We start from the raw sequence: 9,497 nt of genomic DNA on the forward strand, positions 1-9,497 counted from the left end.
CCCTAAGTGCGCACAAACATTAGGACCACAGGTGTAAAGGAATGGTGCAGAGGGCTGGGAGGCAAAGGAGGAAAGGAACTTGCTCTGACAATACACTTTTCCAGGAATTTTTCTTTTATATCTTGACCATTCTGTTTACTGACACCAGGACCCAGCAACAAAAAAAAAAGCCCAAGAGTCTTCAAAGTTCCTTGAATTGGGAACTTGATTGTCATTGAGTATTTGTGTTCTGGGTAAAATCTATGTAGACAACTTTAAAATTCAGTGAACAGTTAATACATGATGATTTGGCTTCCCAGAAACACTTTAAAACTTTACATTAAGGTGTGTTCATCTTGGTAGAGTGATTTATTATCTTTAAATCCTATGACAGTTGTATCAGAAAATACAGTTTGTTAGAACGCACCCAATTAGTGCATACAGCCTGAAGGGGCTGGGTCCTGCCTGGTGAGATGAATTCCTTCAGACAACAAGGAGTCAGTTGCCAAGGAATATCAGGCTGTGTTGAAGTATTTATTATGATTCAATCCAGGAAAAGAAACATATTGTGCACGCAGTATGTACTTTTTCTTGTTGGCTCAGTATTTTAAAATAACGGTGTATTGTAGTCTCCAAGTTCCGTATGTCTTACGATGAGTAAACGCCTAGGGTTTAAAATGGTTCTGATTTTAGATGGATGAGCCAGCAGCTTTCAGTCTGAATTTAGCATTGCCTTTAAAGAGGTATATCTGAATTCTATGTTTAAAGGTGTGTTATTCGACTAAAGAGAAACCAGAATAGATAAATTATACTATTCTTTATTTTTAAAATAAAGCAAGCACAGATATTGATGCTTCAGATTGTGTGTGTGTGTGTGTGTGTGTGTGTGTGTGTGTGTGTGTCTCCTTGTGCTCATTTCCACACCCAGCCCACCCTTTTTCTCTAGATTAGGTACTGGCTGCATAGACAACATAATTTACTGTCAACAGTAATTTATACCTTTTCTTATTAAAAACACCTATGAACCATGTTGGGAGCCGGCTGCGCCTCAGTGTTTGACATGGCCAAGCGTACTGCTATTGTGACAAATTCTGAAGCTCTGACTGAGAAACAGATAGTGCTTTACATCTTGTAAAATTTTAAAATTCCCTTGTGGATGCCCCCCAGTAGGACGAAGATCTGACATATATTCAGATCTTATATTGGTTGTTTAGTTTATCTTAACTGAATAAGTGAGTTTTAGACATATTGCGACAATTCTGTTTTGCTGTTAGTTTCTTAGTAATAGACAAGTTATGCACCTTATAATTCTTAAGATCCTGTTTAGCCAGTAGTGTTTGAAACAATTGCTAGGTAGTTATAGCAAACATCCTTTGGGCCAAAGGCGGAAACTCAGCTTTAGCCATTACTGGTATAAATTGAAACATAGTTAGGATAAGTTAGTCATTAGTATAGAACAGATCTGGCTGTACCCTGGAACAGAAACATTGCGAGGAAGTAAAACTCTGAGAAAAACAAACCTCTAAGGAAAATAGACCCTGGGAAAGGAAGAATCATTGAAGCAATGTAAAAAATGACTTCCTAATGGGTAAAAGTTTAACTCTGGGAAAAACAGCTCAATGATGTAAATGGTCAACTGCCCAGTATAAAAGGGACATGCTGTAAAAATAAAGGGAGACACTTCTTCTTGAAAGCGCTCCTGTGTCTCCGCACATCTTTCTTCTTTTTCCTCGCTGATGTGTCTCCACCTGAGGGAACCCCTTGACCTGCGGGAGCTGGTCTCCCGCAGAACCATGCAATTATTAAACATACCAAGTTCCACAAGGAAAACCAACAGATTCAAAGTCCTGTTCTTAAGACTGGAGCACAGGAAGATCATTTTGCCCCTGGTGAAGTCTCCATCCATGTCTTGAATGTGAATGGGAGGGGGGGAGGGGTACTGGACAGGCCTTCATCAAGTAAACACTGTCACAGGGCACTCATAGGTATCTACAAAGTCTGCCAATTAAGTTTGTGAACTCATCCTCAAAAAAGTGCTACATACCTCATTGCTGAATATCATCATGGTCACCTTTGAAGTACTCCTCTTAGGAAGCTATGCACCAACGCCAGCGCCTAGTCCACCCTTCAAAGCAATTTTGGAACTTTCTGGAATGGCCATCAGAGCTGTTGTATTACTCTTGATGTCCTGAATGTCATCAAAATGTCTTCCTTTCGATATTTCCTTTATCTTTGGGTAAAGAAAGAAGTTATTGGGGGCCAGATCAGGTGAGTAGGGAGGGTGTTCCAATACAGTTATTTGTTTACTGGCTAAAAACTCCCTCACAGACAGCACCGTGTGAGCTGGTGCATTGTCGTGATGCAAGAGCCATGTATTGGAGAAAAGTTCAGGTCGTCTAACTTTTTCATGCAGCCTTTTCAGCACTTCCAAATACTAAACTTCGTTAACTGTCCAGTTGGTACAAATTCATAATGAATAATCCCTCTGATACATATAAAAAAAAGGTTAGCAACATCATTGCAATAAGTTCACGAACTTAATTGTCAGACCTCGTAAACATGTTCAAGAATTGCTGGACTCCAAGATTACGGCCAATGCCTATTGCTTTGGGTTTGTCAATGGACACTGGGTAAATAGATCTTGGACCTGGTCTCTGTAGGGCTTCCTGCATTTCAAGCTCTTAAGTATTTGATATCCAACTCTGAATACACAGCTGATGTTTTAGCGGTTTTTAACTGTCCTTCCTTATCCTATTGCCTTTGGAGGGAGTTTTATGCTGGGAGGACTGCATATCATGAGGCCCATCAGAGCTTCATGGAAGGAAATAGCCCACTACACAGTGATCTGACTGCAGAAAAGCCAAAGTAATTTTTACTCTGTATTTCAAGAACATACGCATATACACATAGAACTTTATGGCAACTTATGCAAGTTATGTTGAAACTATCAATGACCAAGTCTTATATTTTGCCTACTTCTTAAAGCATACTTGTATAAAATTGGTGTCTAGAACGTAATCCTGCTTTGGTTTATTTTGAAAAATTAAGAAAATTATAGTAGTCGAACCCTCCTGTTTTTATTTTTTAAGTAAGAAGCTAGAATTTATTTCTAGTGCATTAAGAAATAATACAAAGGAGGTGGCAGAATGGCTCAGTTGGTTAAGAGTGCAAGCTCAGAGCAACAGGGTCGCCAGTTCGATTCCCACATGGACCAGTGAGCTGCGCCCAAGCTGAGCTGCTGCAGAGCTGCCAACAGGTGGCAGGATGGCTCAGCTGGTGAGAGCACATGCTCCTGACAACAAGGTTGCCAGTTCGACTCCCACATGAGATGGTGGGCTACGCCCACCCGCAACTAAGACTGAACACGGCACCTTGAGCTGAGCTGCCCTGAGCTGTTGATGGATGGCTCAATGGTTAGAGCATGCATTCTTAGCAACAAGGTTTCCAGTTCAACTCCCAAATGGAATGATGGGCTACACCAACTGGCAACTAAGATTGAACATGGAACCTTGAGCTGAGCACCGTCAGGTGGCCAGATGGTGACGACTTGGAGCTGAGCTAGCTGCACCCTCCACAACTAAGACTGAAGAACAACAATTTGGCTGTTCCCCTTCCCCAATTCCTGAATAAAATCTTTAAAAAAAAAAAGTTAGTTTAAAAAAAGAGAATACAAAGGAAGTAGAAAGACATATAGCTATTAATAATTTCTCAAATATTAGAATATAATAACTTGGAGAAGCTTATAAGTTATATAATTAAGTCATCATTGTCCATGTTACACTAGTCAAATAGGTCTAGTATATCAACTATGTTAAGTTTTTGGGATGCTTAAAAATCCACATGCATTTATTTCTTTCCCCCAACTTTTTACTTTGAAATTTTTTAAAGTCAGAAAAGTTGAGAAAACTAGAATGAAAACTCCCAGAAATATTGTTATTTTACCATACTTGCTTTCTCTCCTTAAATAACAGTTATACATATACATATGGGGTGTGGTCAAAACATATGGTGAATGTTTAAATAAAAAAAAGTATTATATTATAGTAAAAGACACATTGCCATTAATCCCCCTCAAAATATTCCCCCTTGCTTCAAACACACTTATCCCATTGTTGTTGCCACTTTCTGAAGCAGTTCTGGAAGTCCTCTTTTGTGAGTGTTTTTAGTTGCACTGTCATGGCTGCCTCGATGTACTGAATCATTTTGACTTTGGGGAAGAGCCAGAAGTCACACGGTGCCAGATCCAGTGAATAAGGTGGATGAGGACACACTGTAATGTTTTTATTTGACAGAAATTGCCGTATACCAGAAGCCATGTGTGACACGGAGTGTTGTCATGATGCAGGATAATTTACAGCACACTTTAAAACACACCTTCTCTAACCGTAGCTCACATCTGACTGCACCGAACAAGTTGAAACTTGTCACACATTGTTACCAAGATTCAGCATGCCGCTTTCCATATTGAAGATCCCTGCCTTTCCCTGCACTCGGCAGAAGCATTCACCATATTTGTTGATCACACTTCATACATACACATACAAATTATTTTGTTGTTTCCACAGAGCCATTCGTATGTCAACTGCAGACATCATGACACTATCAAGTAGCAGTTGAAGGACATCTACTCTGCCCTTTTCTCAAAAAATCAGACGGCCTTGCCTCTAGCCATAGAATTTTCATAGCAGTGTTTCTAGTTTTAAGGGGAGAATAAATGAGAATTTCCAATCCTAAAATTTATATGGAACCATAAAAGACCCCAAATAGCCACAGCAATCTTGAGAAATAAAAACAAAGTGGGAGGTATCACACTACCTGACATCAAATCATACTACAAGGCTACAGTAATCAAAACAGCATGGTACTGGGCCGGCCGAGTGGCGCGATGGTTAAGAACTCGCTTGGGATGCCAGAGGGCCCCGGTTCGGATCCCACATCTGAGGGCCAGTGACACTGCCCTCCACAGCTAAGATGCTGAACAACAGCTCAACCTGGAGCTGGGCTGCCGTGAGTCGCCGGCGACGGCGTAGGCTGCAGTCCCTGTGGCAGTGGATTGCCATGGGCTACCGTGTGTGGCCAGCAGCCAGCGTGAGCAGCCAGCGTGAGCGGCCAGTAGCCAGCGTGAGCGGCCAGCAGCCGCAGTGAGCGGCCGTCCAGAAGCCGGCGACTGATCTGCCTCGCCCGGGAAGAGCGCAATGATGGTGCCAACTTGGGCCAGTGAAGCAACGTCCTCCACAACTAGATTGAAGAACAAAACGACAGCAACTTGTCTATTCCCCTTTCCCCAATTCCCCAGCACTGTTCCCATCCCCCCAATTCCCCAATAAAAAATCTTAAAAAAAAAACAAAACAGCATGGTACTGGCATAAAAACAGACACATAGATCAATGTAATAGAAATAGAGAGTGCAGGAATAAATCCATATCTATATGGTCATTTAATCTATGACAATGGAAGCCAGAATTTACACTGGGATAAAGAGAGTCTATTTAATAAATGGTGCTGGGAAAACTGGATAGATACATGCAAAAAAAAATGAAACTGGACCACTTCCTTACGCCATATATGAGAACAAATTCAAAGTGGATTCAAAACTTAAATGTAAGACCTGCAACCATAAAACTCCTAGAAGAAAATATAGGTAGTAAATTTGCAGACATTACCCTGAGTAATATTTTTACTGATATATCCCCTCAGGCAAGGAAAGCAAAAGAAAAAATAAACATATGGGATTACATCAAACTAAAAAGTTTTTTCACAGCAAAGAAAACCATCAATAAAACAAAAAAGGCATTCTACTGAATGGGAGAAGATATTTGCCAATGATATATCTGATAAGGGGTTAATATCCAAAATTTATAAAACATTCAACTCAACACCAAAAAAACCAAACAACCCAATTAAAAAATGGGCAGAGGACATGAAGAGACATTTTTCTAAAGAGGACATACAGATGGCCAACAGACATGAAAAAATGCTCAACCTCACTTATAATTAGAGAAGTACAAATAAAAACCACAATGAGATATCACCTCACTCAGGTTACAATGGCTATCATCAACAAATCAACAAACAACAAGTGCTGGCGAGGCTGTGGAGAAAAGGGAACCCTGGTGACTGTTGGTGGGATTGCAGATTGGCGCAGCCACTGTGGAAATCAGTATGGAGGTATTTAAAAAACTGGAAATGGAAGTACCTTATGACCCAGCAATTCCACTCTTGGGTATCTATCCAGAGAAACCCAAGATGCTAATTTGAAAAAATATATGCACTCCTATGTTTATTGCAGCGCTATTTACAATAGCCATAGCTAGACGACTGGATTAAGAAACTGTGGTACATTTATACAATGGAGCATTACTCAGCTATAAAGAAGAATGAAATCTTACCATTTGCAACAATATGGATGGATGTAGAGAACATTATGCTAAGTGAAATAAGTCAGACAGAGAAAGACAAATACCATATGATCTGACTTATATATGGAATCTAAAGAACTAAATAAATGAGCAAAGTAAAGAGAAATAGTCTCAGAGATATACAGAAAAACTGATGGTTGCTAGATGGAGGGCGGTGGGGATGAGGGAGAAGGTGAGGGGGTTAGAAAGCACAAATTGGTAACTACGATATTGCCATGGGGATATAAAAGATAGTTTGGGGAATATAATTAATAATGTTGTAAAGATTTTGTAGGGTGTCAGATGGGCACGTGTCTTGTTAGGGAGGCCACTTCATGGATGGTGTAGATGCCTGACCACTGCACTGAATACCTGAAGCTGAAGCTGAATAATACTGAATGATGTCAACTATAATATATATATATATATATACACATATATATATATATATATATATATGTATATAGTCACGGGATGTGGAATACAGCATAGGGAATAGAGTCAATGGAATTGTAATAGACATATATGATGTCAGAGGAGCAATAGATTGGGGGAGGGGGTTATCACTTTTTGAGGGGTGAAATGTCTAACTATTACATTGTTTTGTGTACACCTGAAACTAATAAAAATTTTAAAAAAGGAGAATATCCGGAGTGTAAAATAATTGAGGTGAGTAAAACTAAGAGAGAGATCAAATGAAAGATGAGGCTTTTTAAAAATTGGCATATACTATTGATACTGTTGTGGAATATGTTTCTTTTCACTTAATATAGCTTGGACCTAATTCCCTATATTTTATGATAGAAACACCCCCATTCATTTTAACCCTAATGTTTTTCTCCACTGTATTGCTGTAGGCTACTCACTCATTAAAATGTAGATAGATATCAAAGATATTTCCAATTGTCTCCAGTTCACTCCCTTAAAGGCTTGTTGACCGCTAATCCTTGAAATATGGAAAACCTGAACATTGTACTTCCACACCCTAGCAAATAAGATTTGAGCATTTATTTTTTAAGATTTTTTTTTAATTGGAGAATTGGGAAAGGGGAACGGTGTTGGGGAATTGGAGAAGGGGAACAGCCAAGTCGTTGTCCTTCAATCTTAGTTGTGGAGGGCGCAGCTAGCTCAGCTCCAAGTCCAGTTGCCATCTGGCCACCCGACGGCGCTCAGCTCAAGGTGCCGTGTTCAATCTTAGTTGCGGGTGGGCATAGCATGTGGGAGTTGATCTGGCAACCTTGTTAGGAGCACGTGCTCTCACCAGGTGAGCCATCCTGCCATCTGTTGGCAGTTCAACGGCAGCTCAGCTTGGGCGCAGCTCACTGGCCCATGCGGGAATCAAACCGGCAGCCCTGTTGCTCAGAGCTCATGCTCTTAACCAACTGAGCCACTTGGCTGGCCTGATGATTTTTTTAAAGTAGCTTTTTATACATAGCAGTCTGGCAGAGTCCATTTGTGTTCTGGGCAATGCGTGTAGACTGGAACACAGAACTTTCTAAATCCATGGACAAGAATTGCTTACGACGCCCTGCCAACAAGGCCCAGGAGGGAAGGCAGGCTCTCCAGCACTCACCGCCAAGCCCTGTGCACACAGCAAGCCTGGACTTCCAGCGGGATTGTGGCAGGATCTGCTTTTCTGTAGCGCAAGGACCTGCTAGCTGATTGTGGGCCGTATTGTAGAGAAGCACCCAACCCCCCATGCTTGAATCGTTCAGCAGCAGGGGAATTCTGGCCATGGCACACGGAAGGCTCTTTCCCTCTCCTGGTTTACAGTGTTTCTCTCTGACCCACCAGCTTCCAGAATCTCACTGTTTTACCCTTTAACTAGAGTCCCAGTTCTCTGAGGCTGGGCATTTGCACCAGTCTCCTGAATTCTGTCAGGGGCCACCATTACTGTCATGGCCCTCTCACGAGCGTCCTCAGGGGTCACAGGGATAGGGTGGCAGCATAACAAAACAGACACAGGGACCTCTGAATCACTGCATGAAAGGGGGTCGCCCAGCTCCTGCTAACAGCGACATGGCTGAGCAGTAAGCTTTTATTTTGTACTGCTATTGAGATTTCATGGTTTCCTTGTTATCCCAGTGTAGCTTCACCCACCCTAATACAGAAATCAATAGGCAATTCCCAGAAACCCCAATACCAGTGTGTGTATAAAGGCTTGTTCAACCTCACTAGACAGGCAAATTAAAACACCAATATAAACTTTTTTTAAACCTACTTAATTGGTAAGGATTTAGAAATGGATAAAATACAGGGTTTTCTTATCAATGCTCATGATTACTGTCACATGGTTGAAAAACACAATAAAATTTTAAAAAATTATCTGTAATTCTAGAGAGTAGAATGGTGGTTGTCAGGATTGGGATAGGGAAAACGACAGATGTTAGTCAAAGGGTACAAACTTTCATGTATAAGATGAGTAAGTTCTGAAGATCTAATGTAGAGCATGGTGACTATAATTAATAATAACATATGCTTGAAATTGGCTAAGAGAGCAGATCTTAAGTGTTCTCAGCGTGCGTGCTTGCACACACATATAATCATGAGAGATGACGTGTTAGTTAACTTGATTGTGATCATCATTTCAGAATGTACACATATATCAAATCATCCCCTTCTACACTTTCAATATATACAATTTTGTCAATTATACCTCAATAAAACTGGGGAGGAAAAGAAAATAATCTGTAATTCTACATCCCAGGAAATGGTGTTTTTGGAGAATATTAATTGTAAAATACTTATGCTATAATATTAGGTTAACAAATGTATCAACTTTGTGAAAAAGCATATGTATATATTCCAACTATACACGAATGGAGAAAAAAATTCATGGAAATTTAATAATGGTTTTCTCCTTGGAGAGCAAGAGCATGAGTGAATTTTAGTTTTTAAAAATGTTCTTGAGGGCCTGCCGACTGGAGCGTTGGTTAAGAGTTGGCTTGGGACGCCAGCTCTGAGCAGCAGGACCCCAGTTTGGAGCCCACATGAGGGCCAGTGACACCTGCCCTCTACAGCTAAGATGGTGAACAACAGCTCAACCTGGAGCTGGGCTGCTGTGGGTCGCCGGCGACGGAATAGGCTGCAGTGGAGCTGGCCGGCAGTGGGCGTGAGCTT

The sequence above is a fragment of the Hipposideros armiger genome, unplaced genomic scaffold (genome assembly GCF_001890085.2).
Source record: "Hipposideros armiger isolate ML-2016 unplaced genomic scaffold, ASM189008v1 scaffold_390, whole genome shotgun sequence".
Taxonomy (NCBI): Eukaryota; Metazoa; Chordata; class Mammalia; order Chiroptera; family Hipposideridae; genus Hipposideros; species Hipposideros armiger.